Source organism: Tenrec ecaudatus, chromosome 18 (genome assembly GCF_050624435.1).
Source record: "Tenrec ecaudatus isolate mTenEca1 chromosome 18, mTenEca1.hap1, whole genome shotgun sequence".
Lineage (NCBI taxonomy): Eukaryota > Metazoa > Chordata > Mammalia > Afrosoricida > Tenrecidae > Tenrec > Tenrec ecaudatus.
Window position 1 is genome coordinate 6,675,231 of NC_134547.1, and position 12,343 is coordinate 6,687,573.

General features: G+C 47.3%; 1 non-coding gene across 1 annotated transcript; it reads right to left on the reverse strand.

Annotated features, from left to right (window-relative positions):
• Positions 1-4,386: 4,386 nt before the first annotated feature.
• On the reverse strand, positions 4,387-4,490 carry LOC142432969 (small nucleolar RNA U13). The gene has a single exon (XR_012781042.1). It is a non-coding gene; the product is annotated as a small nucleolar RNA U13 (small nucleolar RNA).
• Between the last annotated feature and the right edge of the window lie 7,853 nt (positions 4,491-12,343).

Here is a 12,343-nt window from a genome sequence, read left to right on the forward strand (position 1 = left end):
CAAACTGGTATACCTTTTTCCCTTGGAGAAGTTTCTGAGTTTAAATCAACACCAACTAACCTTTCAATTAATAGTTGAGCTCTTAACAACCGCACCACTCCCATGGAAAACTTACGGACCCCATGTGTGAGTCCGGGTTGACAAGAGAAACAAATTCATAGACACTCATAGGTGTCTAAGAGAGAACTTTATATCAAAGGGTAAGTGTATATTAAGAAAACATCCCAGCCCAGTCTAGATCAAGTCCATCAGTTTGATATTAGCCCATATGTCTGATATCAGTCTATAAATTCCTCTTCAGACTCAAACAGCACATGCAATGCCACTGAATACAGGGTGATCAGAGGCCAGTGGGTGGAAAGTCTTGTGGATTCAGTGGCAGTGGAAGCATCTCAGTGCTGGCGTGGTCTCCAAGTGGCTCCTCCAGCTCCAGGGCTCTGATTCCCTCAGCTTAGCACCGTGTGGCTTGTCAGCAGGAAGACAAAGCAGAGATTCTGTGTGTCCCACCTCCAGGGAGGAACACAGGAGTCTCCAGCATCCTCAGGAGGAGGCCACGCCCACACAGAAGCTTCATTGGCTATGACCTGACTGACAGGCTAGACTCCACCCCTATAACGTATTTATCAAGTTGACGTGACATGATGTAACGTAATGGCCACACCCCAGTTCCACACCGACACACTTTGGATCTCCATGAGCTGGAATTGGCTCAAGAGCAGCCGGTTGGGATTTGGGGGTTGGAGGGGCTAAGGAGGAAGTGGTGGTAATTCTAGCGGATGATGCTTCCTTATACCTTATACATTTCTAGGGAAGTTATCCGAATCGTAACAAAAAGTTGCCTTCTAAACAACTCAGCGATTCATCACAAAATGAACACCTTCCAAGAAATGGAGTGTTGCAGGAATAAGCCCCCTTCCTCCATGCGGCCCCCTCCACTCTCTATCCTCCAGAAGGAGTCCTTAGATCCCAGGAATGATAACGAAAAACTCGTTGCCACCCAGTTCCTGAATCCAGTTGCCATTCAGATTCTGTGACCCTATGGAAACGAATGGGCCCAACAAGACTACCAAGACTCTAGATTGGTGTAGAAACAGACTGCCCTGGTTGTCTCCTTCAGAGAGGCTGATGGGTTTGAACCGCTGAACTTTCACCGAGCAGTGGAGCCTTAACCACTGTGCTCTGTGGGTTCCTTTAATGGCAACTCTCTTTTGCAGTTCTTTGTAGGTGTATCATCTCAGCGTGAAGTTTTCAATACAGTCAAACCAATGAAAGCAGGAACTTGGTGTGATGGTTATATAATCTGGTGTCAACTTGAGAGGATTAGGAGTGAAGGGGTGGAGTCTGGCCTGTCAATCAAGATATAACCAATGAGGCCTCTGTGTGGGTATGGCCTTCTGAGAATTCTGGGGACTCCTGTTGAGGTAGTTAGTTTATTGTGCCAACTGGGCTGATAAACACAGGTGGGGTTAATTGAAGGGCAGAGAGATAAATGGCCGAGTGAGCCTCGCCTTTTGAGTTCTCTGGTGTCTTGCTTTTTGATGGTCGGACCAGGGTGCAGCTGCCTTAGCCAGTCCCTGTTTTAGCTGGCAAGGCTCACTTCCTGCAAGACACCCCTGAGGAACAGCCACATGGACCTACCCCAGTGCAGCCCTGGGTGCTGGAGCAGCCGTGTGGAGACCCCTGCCAGCACTGAGATGTTTACACATTCATTGACTCGGCTTTCCTCCTGCAGTCGGCAGGTTTTGTGAGATGGAGGAGGACTTTGTGAATTGGTGTCAGTCATATGGATTAATGGGTTAATGTTGGACTTGTGGGCTTGGGGAACACTGGGTTGAGATGTTTTCTTGATGCGCACTTAATCTTTATATAAAACTCTCTCATGCAAGAGTTTTTGGGAATTTGTTTCTCTAAAGGACCCAGACTAACACACCTGTACTTCCTCCTTGGAGGTGGGAGACACATCTCTCTCTCTTGGCTAACTCCCTTGGAGACTCTCTGCTCACTCCCTGTGAGGCTTTCTGTCAAGACACATGGAGCTACAATAGAGCCCTGGAGCTGGAGGAGCCACGTGGAGACCCCTGCCAGCACTGAGATGTTTCCACAGCCACTGGATCCACAAGGCTTCCCACCCACCAGCCTGTGATCTTCCTACATTAGGCATCATTGCATGTGCTGCGTGAGTCTAAAAAGGAATGTATGGACTAGTATCGGACATATGGGCTAATATCGGTTTTATGGACTTGATCTGGACTGGGTTGGATGTTTTCTCAATATACAATTGCTCTTTGGTAAAAAGCACTCTCTTATACCCATATGAGTGTCTCTAGCTTTGTTTCTCCAGTCAACCCAGACTAACACAGTTGTCCAACGCAGAGACTTTATAAAAAAGAGTAAACTTCCCATAGGATTTCCAGGGGAACAGAATGCCACCTCTAACACCTGCAGAGCTGTTAGTGGGTCCCAGGTGCCGTCCTTTGGGTTAGCCATTGAGTGCTTGACTACTGAGCAACCAGAGCTCCTTAGACCCAGAAGCAAGGAATCACAAATTTATGTCACGTGGTTGTCATCAAGGAACAGAGGAAGAGAAACTGGGCAAAGACAAGAATTTTTTTACAGAGTGGATAGAGTGATTTCTCCTGGACTGTGTCCTGATTTCAGACTTCAGTCCCCTAAACTCCAAGAAAATTGATTGCAGTTCGTTAGTTATGTGCATTACTTGTGTTCCATTCCAATGGCGTTAGAAAAGTAAAATACCCATCCTCTGCAGGGTCACCCCGTCCTGGCCCCTCACAGCATGGCAGTTGCAGCATCTCTCTGGTCAAAGCAGATCAGTCATGACCCAGCCCAGGTTTCAGAAAAGCAGAAGAATGGGTCGAAGGAGCACGGGGGAAGTCGTGCACAATGAAGAGCTTAGGTCACCGATCATCAGAGTGTAAGTTTTTCTAGTCGTACTTCTCCAATTTGTAGGTGAACGAACAGAGGTCAAGAGTGGGCAAATAACGTGCCCCAATCACACAGTGCCCTGTCCTTGTGCCCCCCAGTCTGGACCCCATGGAACTCTCATCCGCCGAGGATTCACTGGAGAGAAGAAATGGATCGTGTTGATTTGAGGGGACAAGGGAGGAAAATCTATCCTTAACCTCAGTCTTGCGCATTGAGATGAAAGTAAAGGGTTGAGTCGGACAGGCCTGGTCCTTGTCTTTGAGGACAGCAAGCATCTGGCTGAGGGTCAGACGAGGCATGAGACCATTCTGACCCTATAGGCAAGGACGCTGTGATGAGGAGGGACGGCACAGGCTAAGCTGGGTAGGGTGTTTTGTTCTTCTAGACCGAAAGATGAGTTCTCAGAGAGGGATGGCCAAAGTGGGCAGTTAGGGCTCTCAGATAATCATGAGGACTTCAGTGACCATGAGTCACTGTAGGAATTCCCAGCCCCTCAGCAGCTGTATCTCTGATTCCACTCACTGGGTATTTTCAGCCAGCCACCAGGTCCTCTAGTTTCATATGGGACTAACATCACTTCTGTCCCCACAGGAGTTAGGGACAACTCAGGGGGAGCATTCCCTCTGCGTAGGACACAATCTGTTGTTAGTTGCTAGGGATCAGCCTCCAGCTGAAGGTTGCCCCATGCACAAAGGAAAAACGACTACCCAGTCCTTTGCCATCCTACACCATCACCATGATTCGTTGGCGATTGTGCCAATGTGATCTGCAGGGTTTCTGTTAGCAGATTGTTGGAAATACATCCCTGGAGCTTTCTTCCATGTCAGTCTCAAATGGGATCAGCGTCATAGAAACACATGAGCCTCCTTGGCGTGTTTGCTAGGAAGCACATCCAAATTGTGCTCTGCTTCTTTGAGATCCCTAGAAGGTTTCTTGGTGCTGGGGGGCAACGTGTGTTCTGTCTTTGGCAAGGTCTAGGTTGGAGACGTTGGTGATTCAATGGTAGAACTTATGCCTTCTGTGAGACCTAGGATCCACTCTTGGCCAGGGTACAGCGTGTCTAGCCATGCATCCACCTGTCAGGGAAGGCTTGTGTGTTTCTTTGACACTAAAAAAAAAAGTTCCAGCAGAACTATCAGACTCAGATGGACTGGATAGAACGACATGGAAATCTACTTTCAAAAACAGTGCCAATAAAAGGATCACTCAGGTTGGGATGCAACCAGTTGAGGAACACCAGCCAGAGAAACTCCATTTTGTCGACTGCTAGATGACCTGCCCACTATTCCGTCCCGTCTCAGAAAGCTGACTGCTGGATGACCTGCCCACTGCTCCGTCCCGTCTCAGAAAGCTGACTGCTAGATGACCTGGTCGATCCCCTCTCCCTTCTCAGAAATCCCCGCTGGTGATTGATTTTAGAATGTACTCTTTTTTTTTTTTCCGTGTCAGATGGGTAATGTGCCCACGTCGTAACAAGTATTATGGGAGGCACATGTCACACAGACGCGTGAGGACCCGATCATCATGTTTATGAACCGTGAAAGGATCTAGAATGTACTCTTAAATGTTCCTGGGATCAGCATGTTGTAATTAATCTTGATTATTCTTTAATATTGTTACTTTTGCTTACTCTTTTTGATTCGTTTTAAACATTGTTCCTTTTTGATGCTGTCAGCAGGATATTATCATGAATCTTACTCTTCTTATGTTGTTAGCCAGGATGCTATCACCAATCCTGCTATCATGGTTTTTCTTTGTAACAGATGTAGCTAGCAATGCTTACTTGATCTTTTTGAGGTTGCAATGAATCCATTAATTTTGCTGTTCTTGCTTTTGTCATACCTGCTTGCTTCATAGGTAAGCCCCTGATAATTGGGTTGTTGCCTATTACAAGCTGGTTAGGAATTTCACCCAGTGGTGCAGCCCAGAGGACATATCAGCCCCCCTATCATCCGGTTAACCAAACAAAAGAATCTTCTAAATTATCAAGACATTATAGTAGCTATTATTTATTTGAACCCACAACAGTCATGGGAGTGGTGGAGGACCTGGTAGGGTCTTGTCTGTAGTAAATGAGGAGGCCATGAATACATGGTCAATTGAACAGCAGCTAACAATAGTCGTGCTAGGCCAAGAGGAGCATCATGTCATCTACACTGGGAAGAACCCCTGTGCATTGTGGCAGTGACATCATCTCCTGTCAATTTGAGCGAAGGGGTAGAGACTAGCCTGTCAATCAGGTGATAGCCAATAATATCTCTGTGTGGACATTGCCTTCTCCTGAGGATTCTGGGAATTCCTGTCTTCCTCCCTGGAGGTGGAACACACACTCTCTCTGTTTCACATTCTGTTGACAAGCCACATGGAGCAATGCTGATAGCAGCCAGAGCCCTGGAGCTGGAGGAACAACATGGAGAGCCACGTCAGCACTGACAGACTTCCACAAGACTTTGCTCCCACTGGCCTGTGGCCTTCCTGCTTTGGGCATAGTTGCATGTGCTGTGTGAGTCTGTAGAAGAATTTATGGACTAGTATTGGACATGTGGGCTAATATCCAACTTATGAACTTGATCTGGATGGGACCGGGATGTTTTCTTATTATACGATTACTCTTGGATCTAAAACTCTCTCTTACACACATATGAGTGTCTCTGGATTTGTTTCTCTAGTCAACCCACATGAGTTAGTTTGTTGTGCCAACCTGGTCAATAAACACATGTGGGGTTAATTGAAAGGCGGAGGGATAAATGGCTTGGTGAGCCTCGCCTTTCGAGTTCTCGGGTCTCTTGTTTTCTGATGGTCAGGACCAGGGCGCAGCTGCCTTAGCAGTTCCCCAATTCGGCTTGCAAGACTGACTTCCTAAAAGTTATCCCCAAGGAGAAGCCACATGGACCTACTCCGATGCAGCCCTGGGTGCTGGAGCAGCCGTGTGGAGACCCCTGCCAGCACTGAGATGCTTACATGTTCACTGACTTGGTTTTCCTCCTGCTGTTGGCATCATTGTGTCTGTTTTGTGAGATGGGGGATGACTTTGTGGATTGGTGTGGGACATATGGGTTAATAGGTTAATGTTGGACTTGTGGGCTTGGGCAGCACTAGGTTGGGATGTTTTCTTGGTGCGCAGTTCACCATTATATAAAACTCTCTCTTAGACATGAGTTTCTGTGGATTTGTTTCTCTAAAGTACCCAGACTAACACACCACACTAACACCTGGATCTGCAAGGAGGTCATCTTGGGAAGGGAAGTTCTGAAGGCTGGTCTGGTGGTCCTCTTTCATGCCCTTCCCTACTTCCATCTACTCTAAGAATGTCCTATGACAATATCAAGCTTTTGTCACTCACCAAGTTCAGGAGACAGGGATTGTGGAAGCCAGTCATACCCGCATGGATTCTAAGAGATGGTTGTATAATTGAAGGGAATAATTAAACAGACATCAGACAAAGCACGCAAGGGCTCACCTCTTCCATGGCAGCAAGAACCAGAGAGAGTGTATTTTTTTCACCAATTTATATAGTCTTGGGACATGCAAACCCCTCAACCCCCACCCCAACCACAGACACCTACCTGCATAACACAGCAGACAGTATCTTAACCCTAGAGGTCCCTGAGCTCATTGGGGGAGTAACCTAACACCAGTGCTGGGGGCAGGTAAAGGGGAGTGACAGTCCCCTGAGCAGGGAAAGCAATAGCAATAAGTCTGCTCCTATGGCTGAAGAAGTGGCCAGAGAGCAATCAGGCATGTGCTTTTGTGAGGTAACATTAAGGGGGCACTACAATGGGAGGATATCGTGGGGATGATTTTTAATTAGGAGGATGTGACTGGGATTCTTCTCCAACTCACACATGTGAAGGCCTCCCTCCACCCAGAATCCTGCCCACCCCCAGGCTTCTTAATCATGAGTATAGAGAATTTGTTCGCATACACTCTCTTCCCAGTCCTCAGCTTCCCCTTGAAAACGAAGGCTCTGATAAAGAAAGGCCCTTATCAGCAAATGTAGGACCGGCTGGCCCTCAAACAGGCGCGTGACGATGGCCGCATCTTCTTCACCTCCTGCTGCCAAAGGAAACGCCACGTGCAGATATCTTTACGACACAGATGATTCTCTCACCGCTTGAGAAGCAAGAAGATTGAGCTCAGGCTCTTGGCTGGCAGGGGCACGGTTTCTCTCTGTGCACGCTGGAGAAAGTTCTTGTCCCCTTCAGCATCTGTTTCCTGGTTTGCTGGAGAGCTCAGGTGGTGTGGCAATCTCTCTTCCCCTGTGCAACTCATGCGCTTTGATCTCAAAAGAGATAGACGGACGACACACAACTACACCAACGTCGCCTCGTTAGCCTAACTAAGAACCTCCTTTTCCAGTTGAGATTCCCGTCAGAGGTGTAGGGTTAGGAATGACAGCACAGGTTGTTTTCTTGTTCCCTTTCCCCAAACGATTTGCTTAGGCACCAATCCAGACATCATACCATGCCACAGATCAATCGCATCAAGCAGTATCGTACAATTGCTACCGCCGCCATCCGTCTCCAATCATTTTCTTCCTTCTTGAACTCCTCGAGATAAGCTCCCTTTTAAACCGTTACCACCATCACCTCTACCACCTCCACCACCTCCACCACTACCACTGCCACCACCTCCACCACCACCACTGCTACCACTACCACCACCACCTCCACCACCACTACCACCACCACCTCCACCACCTCCACCACCACTGCTACCACCTCCACCACTACTGCCACCACCTCCACCTCCACCACCACCTCCACCACTACTGCCACCACCACCTCCACCACCACCTCCACCACCACCACCACCACCACCACCTCCACCTCCACCACCTCCACCTCCACCTCCACCACCACCACCTCCACCACTTCTACCACCACCTCCACCACCACCACTGCTACCACCACCACCTCCACCATCTCCACCACTACTGCCACCACCGCCACCACCACCGCCACTGCCACCATCACCATGTCCATCACCACCACCTCCACCTCAACCTCCACCACCACCACCACCACCTCCACTACCTCCACTTCCACCACTACCACACCATGACGTCCACCACATCCACCACTTCCACAACATCTACCTCCACCTCCACCACTACCTTCACCACCCCCACCCCCACCCCCACTACCTCCACCACCACCTCTGTGCCACCTCCACCACCTCCACTACCACCTCCACCACCACTGCTACCACCTCCACCACTACTGCCACCACCTCCACCTCCACCACCTCCTCCACCTCCACCACCTCCACCACCACTTCCACCTCCTCCACTACCACCACCTCCACCTCCTCCACTACCACCACCTCCACCTCCATCTCCTCCACCACCTCCACCTCCACCACCACTACCACCACCTCTACCTCCACCTCCACCACCACCATCTTCACCTCCACCTCCACCACCACCACTATTGCCACCACCTCCATCTCCACCTCCACCACCACCATCTTCACCTCCACCTCCACCACCACCACTACTGCCACCACCACCTCCACCACTTCCACCACTGCCACCGCAACTGACTGCCTTCAGGGAGGTAGCTTGACAATCATTTACCATTAGCTGCAAGCAGCGTCCTAAGTCTAACATATATTTGGGGGAGACACACGTGGGAGAAATCTTTCTGTTTCCCACAGTCTACCATCATCATCTCTCCAATACTGTTTGGCAACCATCCTCATATATGGTTAGAGGGAAATCATCAGCGGCTTCTTCCCTCCCAACATCCAGGACCCAAGGATTGTAAATCATATAATCCAAAGTTGAAGGAAGGAATGGGATCAGCGCTTACATTGTGAGATTCTGCTTTGCAGAAGGCTATGGGTGCCACGGAAGTCCACAATAGGTCAACAAGATCGTTAACACATGTTCTTGAGAGACAAAATTCGACCCATAACAGGTATCTAGTCATTAAAAAAAAAAGTCCCCAGAATTTCCACCCTCCTCCGCCCCAAAACAAACATGGTCCTGGGCTATTGTAAGGTAGAGTTTCTTTATCCTCCACTGTAATACAGAGTTGGGCTGTGTGATATTTTCTGTGGGAAACTGAGAACCGGGCAGGGAGTGTATGTGGACAAATTCTCTACACTCATTTTTAAGACATCTGGGAGACAGGAGGCGATGTAAGATATGGGGGAAATAATCTATAACTTATCAAGCATTCATGAAGTAGAGTGGGGAGAGGAGGGAGACGGAGGAAATTGGGAGCTGATATCAGGGGCTCACGTGGAAAGAGAATGCTTTGAAAATGATGATGGCGGCATATGTGCAAATGTGCTTGACACACTGGATGAATGTATGGATTGTGATAAGAGATGTAAGAGCCCTCAATATGTTTATTTTATTTTAAAAAGAAATAAAATACTTTTATTTTTTAAATAAATACTAAATTTTTAAAAAGTAAAATAAATGGATGTAAAGATGTTTCATGACATCTCAGGTTCGGACATGGAGAAGACTTGATAGTGGAAACAAACCTAATGCTTATCAACACAAAATGGGAGCAACAACAACAACAAAAATGTTGGTGCAGGTGCATCTGACCTGCTCTAACTTCACCAGGAGATTGAAATGGATTGGTGACTGTCAATCACCTCATCTGTCTGTGAAAGTTGGACATTGAATGAGGAAGACTGAAGAACAAATACAATTAATTGAAGATCCTGCCAAAGAATACGGAAAGTACCAGGGACAGACAAGAGAACAAACTGGTCTGTCTTGGAAGAACTATACTCAGAATGCTCCTTAGAGACAAAGATGGTGAGACTTTATCTCACCTTCTTGGAACTTGTTGTCAAGGGAGACCAGTTCCTGGTGAAGGACATCGTGCTTAGTAAAGGAGAGGGGTAGCAAAAAAGAGGCAGATCCTCAAGGAGATGGGTAGATACCGTTGCTGCAACAATGGGTGCACACAACTGTGAGGGTGACACATAGCTGGGCAATGTTTCATTCTGGGGTATTTAAGGTCACTATGATTTGGGATGGACTACAACACCTAACAACACACAGAGACTATCACTAAATGGACCGTATTAAGTTATCCGCTGCATGGCAGAGAGAACATATATAAAATGGGTCAGTACTTGGCCATAAAGGAACATGAAGCCCTGGGACTAGCTACAAGTCTTGGAAACAGCATGGTGAGCAAAATAAGTCAGGCACCAAGGGATGAAAATGCTGAGCCCATTTACACGAGAGACCTAGAAAGAGCAAGGGCACAGAGACAAACTGTGTCATTGGTCGTCACTGGCTGTGGGGAGAAGGGTAACAGACACAGTAGTCCACCCACGTTAGATTGAATTGGGAAACATGGGAAATTGTCGTTTCCTAGAATTGCACTAAGAGAATGCAAGCAGAACCTGGATGACCAGTGAGCTACATTTCTAAGTCTGTCTTTAGTCAAATCTATAAGTAAGTTGAACCAGTTAGGTGTGGTTCATACCTGACTGGTTCAGACAAATGTTTGTGTTCGTGTGCAGTGCTTGTAATTTTCAATCGCCTCGTATGCATGTGAAAGTTGGACATTGAACCAGGAAGACTGAAGAACAACTGATGCATTTGAATTGTGCTGGAGAAGAATACCGAAAGTGTCAAGGATTAAGTACTGTCTTGGAAGAAGTACAGCCAGTGTGCTCCTTAGAGGCAAAGATGGTGTGGACTGGACTGGGATGTTTTCTCAATATACAATATACAATTATTCTTTCTATAAAGCTCTTTCTTATACATATGAGTCTCCTTGTACTTGTTTCTCTAGTCTACCCAGACTAACACAAGTAACTAGATTCACGGTTCCTTGGTGGGTATGGGAGGGGAGGTTGGGGGAACATGGAGAGCTACCAACAAGGGTTACAAGAAAGAAGACCATGTTCTAAAAGTGAGGGCGGTAATGATTGTACAATGCTTCTTGATATGATTGAATGATGGTATTTGGATTACGTCCCAATAAAAGTTTATTTTTAAAATGTCTCCCATGATGAGGGCAACAAATGTGCTTGACACAATAGATGGATGTATGGATTGTGATGAGAGTTGTACGAGCCTCCCAAAAAATGATTTTAAAAAGAAAAAAAATGCCTCCTTCCAGTGCTACGAGTTGATCTGTGTCTCTAGTCTCTCCCTCACCACCACCCCCAAAAAGATGTTCTAATTTCCCATCATCCCCATCACACTGAATCTCCTGTTAGGAGACAGTGTCTCTGGAGATGTCATTCGCTAACTTCACTTGAGTAGAGTGGGCCCTTGTCCAGTGTGACTGGAATCCTTTTAAGAAAAGACACAAACACAGACAGAGAGAAAATGATGCATGCAATGGTCAAGACAGAGATTGGCATTACCATGGCCACCACGAGGTAAGGGATTCTTGGAGCTACCGGAAAGTCGAAGAGAGAAGCAAGGGCAAGGGTCCACTCTTAGAACCTTCAGAGGGAGCATGGTCCTGCTGAACCCCCCGAGTTAGAACTGTGGATCTCCAGAACTGTGAGAGAATAGATTTCTGCTGTTCGAAGCCATCATTTCATGATCATTTGTTCCACCAGCTTGGAGATACTAGTACATCCCAGCATCACAATAGATGTTGTTAGGTGGCCTCTAGTCAGTTCTGACTCATAACAACCCATGAACCCATAACAACCATCAAACTACAGTGTCAGGGGAGAGAGCTCGTAACTAATCATCACAGGTCCGGTAGGTGCAATTGTACAGTGATAATAAATAAAGACCATAGTAAAGTCATAGAGAATAAGAGAAATAGAAGAGAGATTGAAATAATGGAGTCAGACCCATTTCATGGTCGCGTGCTCACCTCAGCCTCACTTGGTGGTCCACGTGGAGAGACATGTATTGCTAACTGAGGCTTATATCTCATTAGGGGGCGTGATTACAGGTAACCACACATGACGCAGGCTGTACAATAGGCAATGCAAGCAATAGGAGGGGGATATACCATGGGCATAAGTGTAACAGGAAGGGGATGAGCTGGGGGTGTACACAAGATAGGAAAGGATGGGACTAGGGGTAGACATATGACAAGAAGGGCAGACCCTAGATTCATAATGGCGGCCTAACCTTGGTCACCCTTGAGTGGGCTTGACCTCCCTGAGCAATCCTTCGGGGAAACAACTTACTACTATCCTTATCAGAAGGGAGTGGGTCATACTTGTGGGATAAACAGGGTGACTGCTTGCTCTGGATGGCTGATGACCCTTGGGGAGAATAACCCCTGGCCAACTTCTGTTGACCTCCAAGTGTATAGTCATTTGCCACGTGTAACACGCAGCTAAGTTTGGAATATGTTTGAGGGAGACAACTGGAGAGAAATCTTTCTGTTTCCCATGCTACAGAGCAAAACTGTGCCATCCTCAAAATCATTGGTATGTGTGA